We start from the raw sequence: 15,132 nt of genomic DNA on the forward strand, positions 1-15,132 counted from the left end.
CAGCAGAAAGCAGCAGAGGTTGTGAGCATCAGGTTTTGTGTCCAAGTCAATGAGGTGTTTCAATTTTTACATTATAATTGAGATTCAGATCTTTTATTTATCTGCTTGATGCTTTTGAAATGTTCTCTCCTTGATGACATTGCTGATATAAGCACTTAAATTTTCTGGAAACAGGCCATTTTATAGCTAAGACCTTCTCCCCAGGGCCTGGATTGGAGTGATTTTGGTCAGTGAAATGCTTCATGCTTTAAAATGATGGCTACATGTGACAGGGGGTCTGTGCTTGTGTTCTCCATGGCTGCTCCCTGGAGTACTGAGATTTTCTACCCCTCCTACTGCCAGCAGTGCAGCTCTCTGCTATATGATGGCCTAATTTTTGACCACGTGCAGATGCTGCGAAGGGTTTGTTTGTAGCTTTGTGGCAAAATGTTTTACAGGGATCTGTGACAGCAGAGACCATCTCCCTTTGTAGAGGATGAAATGAAAGTGCTCTTGTTATCAAACACACACCATGCTCTCACTGAGTGCAGGCTGCATCTGCTGGGACATCAAAAGGTGGTGAGTTTGTATTAGACAAGTAAACTTGCAGTAGGAATTCTCCCTCTCTAAGATCCTGCATCCCCCATGATGCAATCCTTTGGGCAAGGACTGTCTTGTACTACAAGGCTCTGTAGCTTATCACAATAGCAATCTCAGCTGATGCCTCTAGATAGAAATATGAAATAAATATTAATAACAAGACAGCCTCCCTGCTTACTATATTCCTGTTTCCAGCCTTCTTACTGATCATCTGTGGCTGGAGAAATGGATGCAAAATCATCTTATAAATAAGGCTGAGCTGAAAGTGCAAGGGGGCCAAAAAGGGCAACTGAAATAATTACAGGCATAAGGGGGCTTTGATTTGAGAAAATATTAGGCAAGATAAAACCCATTTAATTCTCAGAGTTATGTACGAAAGTAATAATAAACTAATTCTCAGGCTAATAAACAAAAGTATGAGGGAAGGATGTATAATATTGAATGGCACAGAGAAGGTCAGCAGGGCTATTCCTCTCTGTGTGTTGGCAGTGTATGAAAGGAATGCCCAAGGAAACTTAAAGGTGACAGGCTTGAAACAGATAAATGAGTTATTTTTATGCAGTGCAAAACTTCATCTGTAAATTTCAATTCCACAAGATATTGTGTTATGAGATACCCTTAAATACAGAACTGGTGAGTTTTTACCCACCACTCTTATTAGAGCTATTCAGTTCATTAAAAAGGAATTGATCTTCATCTTTTAGCCAGAAATCAGAGGTGGCTGCGTTTCAGGAGCGAGCAATTTTCTTCAAAAAGTCTTATAAAACGTGAACTGAAGACTGTATCAAGAACAACATTTAATGTTCAGAACTATATATCTTACCCTTATTTCTGCTAAGAGGTGCTAGGTGTAGGGTAAAGGAGGGTGAGCCCTGTTGAACCATGTTTTCTGAAGTGACTCTGCAAGCTTAGAAATACTGAATTCACAATTGATTTTTTTGTACTTTCTGTGGAATCAGCTTGAGAAAGCAAGTTCCCTGTTTTGTTATGGTATAGCAACATTTTAACTCATTTTATCAGAGGAGGTTGTGCCTAACTAAACCTTGTTCCTAAGTCTTTATTCTGGGGGTCAAAACCATTAACACACCTGGTGAATTTTTTTCTGGAGTGTTTGGTACAAAATTATTTCCAGTCACACAATGTCTTTGTGGCTGACAAAATGCAAATAATGATCCAGTGATACTCACTGTAATCTAGCAGTTTATCTAACTTCATCCCATAATACAATTAAATCTGAGGAGATGATCCCTGAATTGGGCACTTGATAAGGCAAAAAGTTTGTCTTCTCGGACAGGTTTTGGATGGATGCAATAAAACAGAATCCTTTCTGTCTCTGAAGATTTCTGATGCAGTTACAGAAATCCATGTTTAAACCAGTAAAGAATGTGTCCTCTGGCTTATTTTGAGTGAAGAGTCTAAATGCAATACTAGTGGAGTGCCTACTTCTAAAGCTATTATAGAGAGAAATTTTTCTCAATGAGATGTCTTCAGTCTCAGAGAAATCTTTGAATAGAATAGAAAGCTTTTTTTTTTTTTTTTTAGCTTTTTGCTTTCTTTTTTTAAAGGGGGAAATAGTGCCATAGGTGTTTAGGAGAAGAAAAGGACCAGATCAACAGGAGGAAGGTAAAATGTCAGATACCTCAACCAATCCTTCTCAGTACCAAACATGGGGATCTATTCAATACAAAAGGAATAACTCTGGTGTTTGTTTTACAAACAGCTAGTTTACACAGGGGAGGAGCCAAGGAGTTCAATGTGCTGGCATTTTTGGCCATTTTCAAATTTTTAAATGCAGCTGAACACTGAATTTTGATAATTGGCCTCACTAACATTCTTACTAAATACAAATTAAGTCATTCAAAGGACTTGGGTTTGCACCTAATTATTAAAGACACGGAATTGGATACCCGTTTTCACTCACAGTTTTGAACCTTTTGCTACACACAAGTCATGTAATCCAGAAAAGCCATCGCAGAGTATTCATCTAATCCATCTGGTAGTGCAAATAGTGGAAGGACTTAAAATAACAAGAAAATTGTTTACCTTTCTGAATAGGACATGAAATTACTTTCTTGCCTCTTTATAGCAGCTCAAACATTTGCACAAACTTGTTAAGCTGCTTAGAGAGAAGATTATTTGTGCAGGTAATGCTTCTTTCAGTAAGTTAAGCTGCAAGCAAAACAGATGCTTGACTTCACGAAATTTGGAGAAATTGCCTCTGGGAGAAATTTAAATAAATTAATAGGGAGCTTCTGCTCTCCTTCCTTCTCTGTCTTTATTTTATTCCCTCTCTGTGAAGATGGGTCTGTGCAATACTCACAAGGAAGTTAGTTAATTATGTAAAGCTGCACCAGGTAAATGTTATTTACAGATGGCTAAAAAACTTTGTATTACACTCATTTGCCAAGAATAACCTCCCTCATTTCACAGCTGGTGGAGAGGTGTTTTTAATTGTCATTAAGGTAAGCTGCAGATTGTATTTCTCCTGCATATTTTTACCCAATTGGACTGTTCTCTTTCTTTGCATTTTTTAATTGTAGCCCTGCAGGCACTGTGCACATAATTGAAGTAACCAATCTGTTTTTGTTTATCTATGTTTTCCATTAATTAGATATGTGGAATCTAAATTTCCTCCTGCAAAACATGAGGTGACAGGCTAAGGGACCAAGTCTGCATTTCCTCACCAGGCTGCACTGCTGGTGCAGTTGGAGCAGATTCCAGAGCAGGACACAGCAGTGTTGGCAGTCTGGGCTGGACAAGGATTGGAGGGGAAGCAGGTGGCTCTGGATGGGATGTGAGAGGCCTCTGCCCTTCCTGGGGATGAGGCTGAGCCTCCCTGGACCATGGCTTTGCTGCAGGATGGGTGTTCATGTCCAAGGACAGGGGGAGCTGCAGCCTTGGCCCTGGGCACAGTGAATTGGTGCCCCAGGAATTTCAGCTGGGCTCACAGCAGTGCTCATGTGGCTCCTGGGTACTTTCCTGTACCCAAATTTCCTTTTTCCTACTGCTGACCCAGCGGCTCAGAACTTCACTTTTATAAATAGCCAAGGTTCACCCCATAGCCTGACCCATGGCAGCACAGCTAAGACCTAAAGCTGCTGCTATTTGTTGGGGCATCTCAGTGGTTCTCAGAAAATTTTATTTAGAAATGGCCCAGCTCTGCAGTGCTCACATATTCATAACAGGGTACTGATCAGCTGTCAGGTTTAGCCCAGAACTGGAGAATTTGGCAAGAGTGAAGTTCTTGGGAAGAAAATGATCTTCATGTAACAGGCAATGGCAAACTATTTTCAGCCTGCCCACAAACGACCATTAAGAGGAGAGGGAATAGACTCAGTTCTGAGTGTGCAGAATGGCAGGTCCATGGAGAATTCCACAGAGGAATGGGTCAGTAAAAACAAAGCTCTAATGTAAATCCAGAGGCAATCATCAGGGAAAATCTTTGGAGCTGAAAGCAACTTATTGCTGATTTTTGAGGTTCTTCTGACACTTTGTTATGGATTGACAACATTTTCCTATGAGCTTTGTGAGCTCAGGGTTTGCTGGTTTGTACTCAAAAGGATGAATAAGTGCTTCTTTGAAGCTAATGGCCTCTTTTGCCTGTATATCCATGCCATAATTCCAGCACAATCCTGTAAGAGCCTCCCTGATGTCAGACTGGCCTTGTACACACATTAATGACTTATCAGGTACTAACTCCCTGCCCAGCTCACACCTTTTCCCTCTTGCCTCCCCTCTTTTGCTCAGTCATTTTTCTTTGCTTGTTGCTTGTCTGCAGTGATGGGTGTGTGCCCTTTTCCTCACTTGGAGTCTGGCAGTAAATCACTTGTCTGCTTTTGGTTTTTTTTTTTCTTTTTACATTCTGGAGCAGCTGCTCTGATTATTTTAAAGCAGAAAAAAAGACCAATAAAAGGGGAGAATCCTGAAGGTAAGTACTTCAGTGAGGACTAAATGTCAAGGTACAGTACACATAGAAGCTTTTACAGCGACTATTTAAAAACTGTTATCTGCTGTATATTTTAAAGGCAGGACATAATTCAGACATCTGATTGACTGCCCTTGAACGCTGATTCTTGCTCTATAACTTTTATTTTTCAGAAACCTTGATTTAAGAACATTTTGAAGGCATCATATACTGCATTCCTGACCCTTAGTGGATTACTTGACTGCCTTAGCTGCACCAGCTTTGTGGGGAAAATATGGCAGAAGCAGCAATGTTAAACTCTGTCAGAGCAGAAGCGGAAAAGTCACCTCTGTAAATTCAGGATTGCTTAAGAATTGTATTCCCTCTTCACCTGGAAGTACCAGAGGTGCCCTGGCCCTGGGCAGTCCAGGAGGTTTGATGGAGATGAAGGCTGGGAGAGCACGAGCAGTGTGCCTGCGTGGAGAGGAGATGCCTGTGTACTTCTCTTCCACCTGTTTTGGACAGGGAATATTAACACTCCAAACAGAAATTAAGCAAGTAGTTTCAGCAAGCATGTTTTGTTTCCTTTAAGACAGGGTACAGCTGTAATGTGCTCTGTATTTCCAAGTACTGGCATTTTTACATAGGTAAGAAATATTCAAGTCTGAAATACACTTGACAGCTTCTTGCAGAAACTCAAGCCAATTTTGGAATATTACCATGTTATCTCAAGCCAAAAGCATTGGCAATCAAAGGTGTTTTTAAAGCCATTAGCTCCAGTTTCATTCACTTGTTTTAGTTTTTTCTCTTTGATAACATGTTGTTTTTGAGGAAATGAACTCACTGACAGTTTGGAGAGCAGGACTGGCTCAGGCATAGTGAGAAAAACCACAACACCACTGTTTAGTCTTTGAGTCTGAAATTAAATCATATCCCTTTATTTCCAGAAATGTTTCTCTTCACAGATGTACTGGGAGAGGGTAATTCAGTGCCTTGAAACGTATGGACAGTTGAGGATGACAAAGCCTGAAACAAATGTCCTGAAAGGAGTTTATTATCAGGCATTAAAACAGGTAAGGCTGTAAAAAACATATTTTAACTGCCAAAAATGTATTTGACTGCTACCAATATATTTGACTTCTTTTTTTACTTTTTAAAAAATCCTATTTATGGGACATGCTCACTGGTGCTTAAAGAGACATGGAAACACTGACACCAGAACTGAATTACTGATGGGCTGAACTGGAGGGACAATTGAACAGGAGATGCTGGAGCAGCCTGCCAGGTGAGTGGGTGGATGTGCAGGTGTGCAAGTGCAGAGCGCCTTGGTCCTGCCAAACATAATTCTTGTGTGCACCCCTAGAAAAACAAAGCAATGCCCCTTCTGCAAATACTCCGCTGTATAAAAGCTCAAGGATCTTCACCCTCATGGTGAAGTGAGGGCTTGAGGAGGGGTCTTGGCACACGAGCCCCTTTGCCATGGCCTCAGAGGAGCCATCCAGGCTCCTGCAGTTCTGGCCCCAGCCCTGCACACCTGGAGCTTGGCAGGAGCTGTGCCAGGGCCCAGCACGGCTCATTTCACCTGCCTGGCACCCTTGGCAGCCCCTGTGGGTGTGCAGGGCCAGGGAGGACCCTTGTGAGGCATAATGGCAACAGGAAATTCTCCTTTTCTACGTGACAGGCCAGCCTGATGCTTTTGCTTGAGTCCAAACCCAGCTGTCTTCTTGGGAAGTGAAAGAATCAGACTGCAGAATTTAACCTTGAGCTTCACATTTTAGTAATGGAGCTGGTCAGCTTCAGAAAGAGACACCTGTTCAGTATGGGATTGGGGTATGTAGGTTTAATACACAATTTACCTGTCTGTGAAAAGGGATGTGAAACAACACTTAAAGCTGATCATTATTATTTTTTCCACATACCTCCCCTGCCCTGAAACTCCATTTCATTTTCATCTGAAACAACATTTTTCTTCTCCTTTTGTCACATGACCTGGAAAATCCATTATTCAACCAAATATAATCTATCCCAAATATGTGTAACTTCTGTCCAGAAAAGTAATTTAGGCTTTTGTGCCATCAGTCCAGAGTTTCAGACCATTTGTGGTACTTTTCCTTTCATACTTATGATTTGCTCTGTTCTGCAGCCTGAAATATGATAATCTGGGCAGAACAGAAATGCAAAATAGGATAATTTTTACAACCAGATTTAAAACTTCTGTTTTGTTCTACAAACACAAAGAAGTAAAAAAAAAGTGCTGTACTAATTTCCTCTTTTCTAGAAGCAAAATGGAGAGGGGAAAAGAAATCTGTAATAGAAAAACGTAAATCAACATCAGTATTTGTTGATTTCTAGGTTTTATTTTCTTTTGGATTTTAAACTAGGATTTTCAATCCATTCACATGCAGAAATTTGCATTTTATGAGAACAAAATGTGATGAGATCATTTTAGGTAACTTACCTCTTTTTCCTCAGTTTGTGGCATCTAAAACCATCCATGCTTGTCATTGTCTCAGTAATTTCTCATAACTGAAGTTAAAATATATTCTAAGTTTGCACCAAATGAGCTGTTCCAAGATGAGCTGGCCAAACTCTGTATTGCAGTGGAATTTCTGCAATTATGATTAGATACAAACAAAAATGATGTCTGGAATACCACTGAATGCAACATTGATTAGTTTCGCTCAATCCCACAAGAGGTTAGGAGAAGCACAACTTGCATTCTGTCTCTGTAGCTCTGCCTCTGCCAACCACAGTTGTGCTGGTAGATCAGCACCATGAAAAGGGGATGAAGGGAGGAGAAGCAAGGAGCTGATGGAGGACTTTTATATTACTGGGTGCTGATGGGCTTTAGGATGTTGTTGGTGCTCACCAGAGGTCTCAGAACTGCTGAATTCATTGTGTAACTGCATCTCATGTAGAGGACAGAAATCACCAGTACAAGAGTTTGTGTGTGCTTCTACTCCTCCCATGTTTATTTTAGCTGGTTATTGGTTCTCCCACCAAAATGTGAAATAAATAGGCAAAGGCAGCATTTGTCTTAGTTGTGCCTGAGAAATTCCCAGTGGCAAATAGAAGATTAGTTCCACTATCTATCAGTGGATTTTACATCTCTGCTCCACAAACTATTCTGCACATGAAAAAAGGCTCCCTATTTGAGCAGTTTCCCTAGCAAGCTGTTTGCTGGATTAAGGCAAAATTAGGATTTGTGTCTGATTTTAAGTAATCCCAAACAGGGATTCCCTTTCTGCTGTTGACCACTCAAGAGAAACAGGTAAATAGTCAATATGTTATCTCCTTTTGCTGTTCTACAGAAATATAATGACTACTGCAGGAAGATGTTACCTGTGCTGTAAAGCTGTCATGTTTTTCTTTGGGGAAGGAAATTCTTATTTTCCTCTCCATATACCTATGCAGAACAGTTACTCTTCTTACACTCCCTACATGCAAAATGCTTAATAATTTTATCTTCAGCTTTCAAACATAAAAGTGAGAAAGTTACCCTATTCCAAGCTTAACTACTTGTGTATGTTGTTGGTATCAAATAAGATTACTGCTTGGAAGATCCTGCATTTATCTTTCACTTGAAATAACCCAGGAGAATGTCAGATGCAAAATGAATTTTGAAATCTTGGCATTTACTGCTGCTTTATACTCTATGTGTGCAACTTCAGTCAAGCGCAGTGACATTATTGTGTGAGTCCCTCCAACTGAAGGAATTGGCACTCCAATAACAATCCCTCTTTGCAGAGCTGAATGGGAAATGTGTTACTACTCCTGAAAAGTGGTGATCAGAATCAGGGCTGCTACCAGCCAGGCAGGATTCTTTCCTTGTCAGCTTATTCCTTCCTGTAGCTAATCCCTCATCCAGCATTGTCCAGCTGTTGATGTCCTCCTCCCTTCACAACAGGCACTCTTTGTTTTGGCTTTTGTCCCGTGTAAATGCAGCCCTGCCAGGTCCCACTGTGATGAGCTGCTGCAGCATCAGCATCTCCCCTGCTCAGTGCTTCCACCTCTCCCTGCTCCAGGGACGTGGGTGCTGCTGGCAGAGCACGGGGCAGCAGGACACACAGCAGGGGCTGGAGATGGTGGAGGCAGCCTGGGGGATATCCTGGGGGCTCTGCAGCTTTCACCTGGCCTGGGGCAGGCTGCAATGGGGTTATCTATTGGCTTTGCATCACCGCTAAAATTAATGGCTGGGAAGAGTTGATGGTGTTTCCAGAGATGGGCTTAGCTTTCATGGGGTGTCTTGTGAGCAGGAGCACATACACAAACACATACACACGCATAATTTTCATGTGTGGCCATATTTCCCAAAGATCAGACCTAAATCTGCGCTGCTATAAACGAAAGACTAGACATAAAGTCAATAAATGTGACTCTGCACAGCTGTAAATCCTCTCATCCTGTCATCTTCCCATTCAGGCAAGAAAGGTGTGAGAGAATTGTGTAGACTCAGAGGTTCACAGCAAGGCTGGGGCTCTCCTGATCATGGCATAGAGGCTGGCTCCTTCTGGAAGGAGCTGTTGGTGGTAAAGTTCACAAGGGCAACTCACATCCCCTGAATGACCTTCCTCCTGCTGGAGGCTGCTCTCTGTACCCCAGCAAGCTGCTCAGGTGGAAGCTCTTTCATTTCTGCTGTGTGAAGTCAAACCAAACCTTTCCTATTTGACTGAAGAGGAGCAGAATGCAACACAGGAAAGCAGCAGATCCATCAGTCCTTGGTGGGTGAAAAAAGAGCAGCTGGGAGAGCAGCCTCAGCTGGTGGCTGTCTGGTGAGGATGTTTGGCTGCAATCTAATTGTAATGGATGTGGGTGAGTCCACACATACATTGATTTAAATTGATTAAGAAAGTCTACCTGACTCTCTCAAAGCTAACTGAAGTCAGTGGAAAACAGTCCTTTTCCCTGAATTCTCTGATGTTGAGTTAAAGCCCTAGAATTCTACCTCATGAAATAATTTGGTTGGCAGAAATAGAGAAGAAATTTAGTAAATCAGGGATTGAAGAACTAAATTTGAAATTATGCATTTGATTCCTGGCTCTTCACAGATTTACTGCTTGGCATTGCTCAAGTTCACTGGTGTTTTTTGTCATCCCTTCCTAGTATGGACAGATATGACAGTGAGAATAATTCTTCTCTCTCCCATTTTTATTGAGGTCAACTCTCTCTGCTTTCAGTGTGTCTACAGCACAGTGCACCTGGGAGGTCTTGGCTGGGGTCCCTGACCTGCTCTACCAGACACGAAAAAACAACAACAGAGGTCAGAAACAAAGGCCAAAGCAGGTCTCTTTACTCTTTAGTGGTCCATCAGAAACAAGTGTAGGGCTTGGTGCATGGCAGGCTGCTCCTACAGCTCTGGTCTCTTCTGGTCTGTACTCCACTCCATGAATACCATATTCCTCTTTGCCTTCCCACATTATTTTACACAATAGGTTGAGAAAACATCAGAATAAGGGAAACAAAGTTACTTTAAAAAATAAATTATCAGTCAGTTATATGTTCCCCTACTTTTAAATGAATAATACATACACTCATATAGTGAGCATAATAATTTATGTTTTTTGACTTGGTATAAAATGCTGAAGAATGTCTAGTGATACCACTTTAAGCATAATTCCAAAATATTGATAAATGCAGCTTCACCTAACTGTATGTTTCAAAGTTCATGGGATGTTTTATTTCTAAGCTTGAAATCTTTTAATTCAACTAAAAAGTGACTTTAGTAAGTGACTTGATATATAATGAAAAAATAGCACTCTTCCACTGTAATCATGCCAGGAGAAGTGAAAAGTAGCTAAGTGTCAGAGGTTATGAATTGCAGCAAAGGTATCAGTGTCTTGGTGAAGTCAGTGTCCCCTGGACAAGCGAGGTCTCCTGGCAATATTTTGTCTCTTTCAAATTATGTAAAATAATTATACAAATGTTTATGGATCTTTGTCACATTCCTGCTCTACAATAATTTTGCTCATTTACTGTATGTAAGAATACCTTGAGTGTGCCTGAGTCCTCCCCACATCTGGGACTGGGAGAAGTCACTGTGCTTGGTTGTTCTTGGCCTTGCAGGTCAATGTGGCTGAACATCGTCTCCTTGAGCCTATAGAGGCTTTAAAGGTGGTTACACTCAGAGAAATGCCTGAGAATGTTGCTACTTTTGTTATCCCTGTTTGGTATCTAGCTCAGATTTGCTTTGCCTGTAGGTAACAAGGTAATGTTTCTAATTGTCAGCTCTGCATATGTGACAATGACCCGAAAGCAGAGCCAAGTGTTTTCTTGACTTTGACAATAATTGCGAAGATGCTGATGCATAGCTGAGGTGAGCAGCGTGCGATTGAGCAGGATCTGGCTTTTCTCATCTCTTCGGGCTTGAGGGCAGGGTGATGAGGGGATGCTCATTTCACTGGTGAGGGTCTCCTGAGGAAGATGCTTTTCTATGGCTGGCTCGTGTTTAGGTTTTAAGCTTCTCACTGCTGCGTTGCTCAGTGTTTGCAGTGGTCCTGTGCACATTGCATGCCCTGTGACACAGCACCAGTCAAGCCAAGCAGTGGCACTGCAAAGTCCTGAAGTGCCACTTACAGAAATTTGTTCCATGATTTTTCTGCCTTTATCTCGTTACTTGACCATACTGTGTTCTCCTCTGAATCTGAGTAAAATGCTGTAGATTGCAGTCTACATGGAGCTATTCCAAGATATTTAAAAGTGAATAAAAATCAGCACAGGGAAACTAAAAATAACACTACCATTCTTTGGAAAGCATGAATGTGCCATGACAGAAGCAGAGTTAGGGAGGAGAAATGTAGTCTGGTCCAGTTAAAGGCAGTCTGGTAAAATGCATGCTAATGATGGTGTGAAAAAGCAAAGTGGGTTTGAAAGATGCTGAAACCCCTGGGGCGAGCTGTGCCTCTGTTACACTGAAACCTCTGTGGGTTCTGCGGGCAGCCTGAGGACAGGGTGGCACTGCTGGGGCAGGGGAAAGGGCTCCTGGTGATTCTCTAAGTGTCAGTGTTTGCCTGTGAACCTCGGAGAGCCGCAGCTCTCACTCCAGTGTGTGCTGGTACTGGGCACTGCCTGCAGGAGCGGCAGTTCTGCCTTTAGTGCCCTGCCTAGGGTTCGGGTTAGAGTTACACCTGCACCCTGCTGCTGCAAAAGGCGTGCCAAGGGGATCACAAAACGGCAAAAACATGGCTTCCTCCACAGCTTTTTCCTTGGAACCAGCCTTAGCCCAAGACTGCTTTTACTGCCTAGAGTTAAAGTTACACCTAGGGTCAGGGATTTGAAAACCACAAAGCTCAGAGCTCCAGGCACGCTGCAGCTGCAAAACGCATCCCAAGGAGAACACAAAACTGCCAAAACTTGGCTTCGTCCACAGCCTTCTCCTTTGAACCAGCCTTAGCTGTAGGCTGCTTTTACTGCTCTCCCTAGTGTTAGGGTTACAGCCGTTCTGCTCTGCGCCATGTCCCCCGGTAAGGCACCGACGCCTTCTCAACGTTTAGGTACCGCTCCATCTCTCCATCCGTTCGCTACATCTTCTGCAGGGACCGGAGCCACGTGCGCGGCCGTAGATGTCCCTTTCCATTCGGGTCCCCGGGCGTTCCTGTCGTGTCTCTGTGGGTGTTTGTCCCTCCGCGGGGCGGTCCCGGGTCGCTGTCGGCTCTCCGTGGGTGTTTCGCGGTGCCGCGGGGCGGTCCCGGGTCGCTGTCGGCTCTCTGTGGGTGTTTCGCGGTGCCGCGGGGCGGTCCCGGTGCCGCGCGGCGCTGCCGGGCCGGGGCTGCAGGGCGGAGGCGCGGCCGCCAGGGGGCGCTGCTGCTCGCGCGGCGCGGGGCGGGCGCACCTGGCGCGCGGGGCCGCGGGTCCCGGCCCGCTCCGCGGACACGGGCACGGAGCGGGACCGGGACCGGCCCGCCCGCCGCCGCTCCGCGGACACCCACAGCCCGCCGGCATGCAGCCCTAGGGGGAGCTGCCGTGGAGGTGAGTCCTGCGCGCCGCGCTTCTCGCGCCAGTTCCCTTTTTTATTAAGAGAGAAAAAAAAAAATCCCGGAGAAAAAGAAAAGTTCGTCCCTTCTCGGGCCGCCGCGCGCGGGACGGGCCAGAGCTGCGGCTGCCGCCTCATCGCTCCCGGGGCTCCGGGCGGGCGGAGGGACCCCGTGGTCCCGCTGGTGCCGCGGCGCTCCGGGCAGGGACCGCCGCAGCTCCGGCTCTGGTCCCGGTGCCGCTGTCCCGGTGCCGCTGGCTCGGAGCGGATGCTCGGGGCTGGATCCCTCCGTAGCGGCATGGCCGCTCCAGCGCTCCCCGGCCTGAGCCCTGCTGCTGTTGGAAGCGCTGGGAATGTTTTCTGTCACGAAGGGGGGAATCCCGGTTGGTACCGAGGGTCTCTCAGCCTCGCGAACTCGTCGGGGGCTTCCCGGGAAAAGTGTTACTGCTGGGGATTTAAATTAAAAGCACTGGAGCAATTTCCTTGCGGGATGATGCGGCGCGGCGGAGTCTGCTGAAGCGGTGCCGTGCTTTGGAGGCTTGGCTGCTCTGAGTTACCGTGGCGGGTGTTGGACTTGAAACCTCTGCCTCTGAAAGTTCCGTGACAATAAAGCTGCTCTGGTTTCCTTTGGAGTCCGATGGAAATCTGCTGAAGGGCACTAAACACTTCTGAAGTGGCTTGGATTCAGCCGCTGTTTTCAGAGAGCCTGTCCCTGGACTGCTGTCTCTGCTAGGATTCAAAGAATCAAAAGTTTCTGGTGGAAAATACTGTAAGCTGCGGTTTCTCAGAGTTGTAGCAAGGTTTGTGTACTTTTGGCGATTTCTGTGCCTGTTGTGTTAACGCTCAAACTTGGGTTTGTATCGCGAGGGGAAGCCTATCGTGGCAGGAGCCAGCAGTTTGTAGCGCTCCTCGGCAGTGTTTATAGTCTCTAATTTATACTCCCTGAGTTTTTACCCTGATTATTCAAAAAACAATAACAGACTTTTAGCGTCTGTGTAAGGTTTGTGGATGCTACAATATCACTACCAGAGTGCAGGTGGCTTTGAGGTTTTCCAGGGGTTTTTAGCGGCGGGGGCAGGCGGGGTGAGCTGCGGTGGGCTGGGGAGCGCGAAGGGCAGTGCCCCGGTGCTGTGTAAGTCTGTGGCTGTTGCATTCACACCTGAGACTGGCTCTCATTCGCCCTAAACGCTCCCGTCCGTGCCGGAAAGGGGACGTTGATTCCCATCAGGGTTAAAGCTCTGCAGCTGCGTGCCTGTCTGAGTGTCCGTGGGAGCAGGTGGATCCTGCCCTGCCCCTGAGCAGCGCACGGGGAGGAGGTTCCCTCCGGAGGCAGGAGAGGCCAGCCCCGGTGGGGACATGGAAAGGTGCCTGGAAAGCCCTGCCCGTGCCAGAGCCGAGGCGGGAGGTGAGTGTGGGGTGGGAGCTGAGCGAGACAAGCGCTGGCTTTGCAGTAGAGTGACTGCAGAGGGGGACACGCAGGGATTTGGGGTTTGGGCTCCCTCAGCCAGCGGGGTGCAATGCATGTGCAGTGCGCAGGAGAGGGGAGACCTGGGGCAGGTCACCGAGGCACTGGCAGTGGCCTTTGGGGCTGAGCCTGTGCTCCATCAGGGGCTGTGACTGGCGGTGTGCAGGGCGGCTGCCTGAGAAATTACTGAGGATCGCATCCTTCTGAGGATGTGTCTCTGGGCACAGGAGACCCTTGCAGTGGGAGGACGGGGCTTGGGCCGACCTCCCTGCCGAGTGCCGGTGTTGCTAGGCAGCAGCTTGCACCTCCGGCGAGCTCCCGATCCGAGCCTGGCAGGGGAGACCTGCCCCTCCTGAACCAAAGCTTTCTAGCTGCTGACCAGGCTGGAAAGTCCAGATCCCGTGGGTGTGCATGCACTTCTTGCTTGCTCCTGGCTATTGGGAAGGGGTTCAGCTGGGGGGGTTCAGGGTTGTTAGCTGACAGCAACACTTTATACTCACCCACCTACTTGGGCTGCAGGCGAGCCCGGGAGAGAGATAGAGATGAATCTTTGGATGTTCCATTTGTAAGGCTTAAAGAGTTCTCTGCAGAGCACCTTTTTTCTTTCTCAGTACCGGGAAGCTCATTGGAGGTTTGTCTTCAACTTGTGTGGTGATTGATGCTTTAGCAGTTAAAGGGGAGGGGGAGGGAGAAGGGGGGAAGGAAGGCCAGGTGTGCCACATTAATGCACTGAGCCAGCATGAGTCAATTTTAGTGGATGCCACACAACTGCTGCAGCCTCAGTGCACGAATGGCATCAGCCAGTGCTGTCTGAACTGCTCTGTATCTCACAGAGCACTGGAAAGCCTTTTCATTTTCAGAGCTGCCAGTCTGGTGGCTGCACTTTGAAGCAGTGCAGTAGCTGAAGCTGTTGGAAACTAGCAGGGGTGGGACTGACCACTCTCCAAACAGAAGTCAGATCAAAAAGGAGCCTGAAAGGGTCAGGAGGGATTCATAGGCTGGTGTGGTGAAGGTGAGTTCCGCAGAAAGGCAGTTCTTGTGGCACAGATCACTTCTAACCAGGCAGAGGCAGGAATTGGTGGTGTGGGAGAAGGAGGAGGAAAATTCCTGGTTTGATGGAGGCTGGAGGCTTGGGCCTCAGGAGAACCTGGACTTGGCAGCCTTAAGCCTGGCTGGGGCTGCAGAGGGGTGTGGAAGTGGAGGCAGTAGGAGCAC

The 15,132-nt window shown here is 46.0% G+C and overlaps 1 protein-coding gene across 3 annotated transcripts in view; it reads left to right on the forward strand.

Annotated features, from left to right (window-relative positions):
- The first annotated feature begins 12,341 nt into the window (after window positions 1-12,341).
- Window positions 12,342-15,132, forward strand: part of IL1RAPL2 (interleukin 1 receptor accessory protein like 2) — a 332,915-nt gene continuing 330,124 nt past the window's right edge. Inside the window, exon 1 of one of the 3 annotated variants that reach the window (XM_063170656.1) lies at window positions 12,342-12,448. The gene's annotated coding sequence lies outside the window, so the exon portion shown is untranslated. Of the gene's footprint in view, window positions 12,449-12,808; window positions 13,253-13,735; window positions 13,858-15,132 lie in introns of those variants that run through there. The other 2 variants (XM_063170658.1, XM_063170657.1) reach the window with 2 other exon arrangements.

The sequence above is a fragment of the Melospiza melodia genome, chromosome 16 (assembly GCF_035770615.1).
Source record: "Melospiza melodia melodia isolate bMelMel2 chromosome 16, bMelMel2.pri, whole genome shotgun sequence".
NCBI lineage: Eukaryota > Metazoa > Chordata > Aves > Passeriformes > Passerellidae > Melospiza > Melospiza melodia.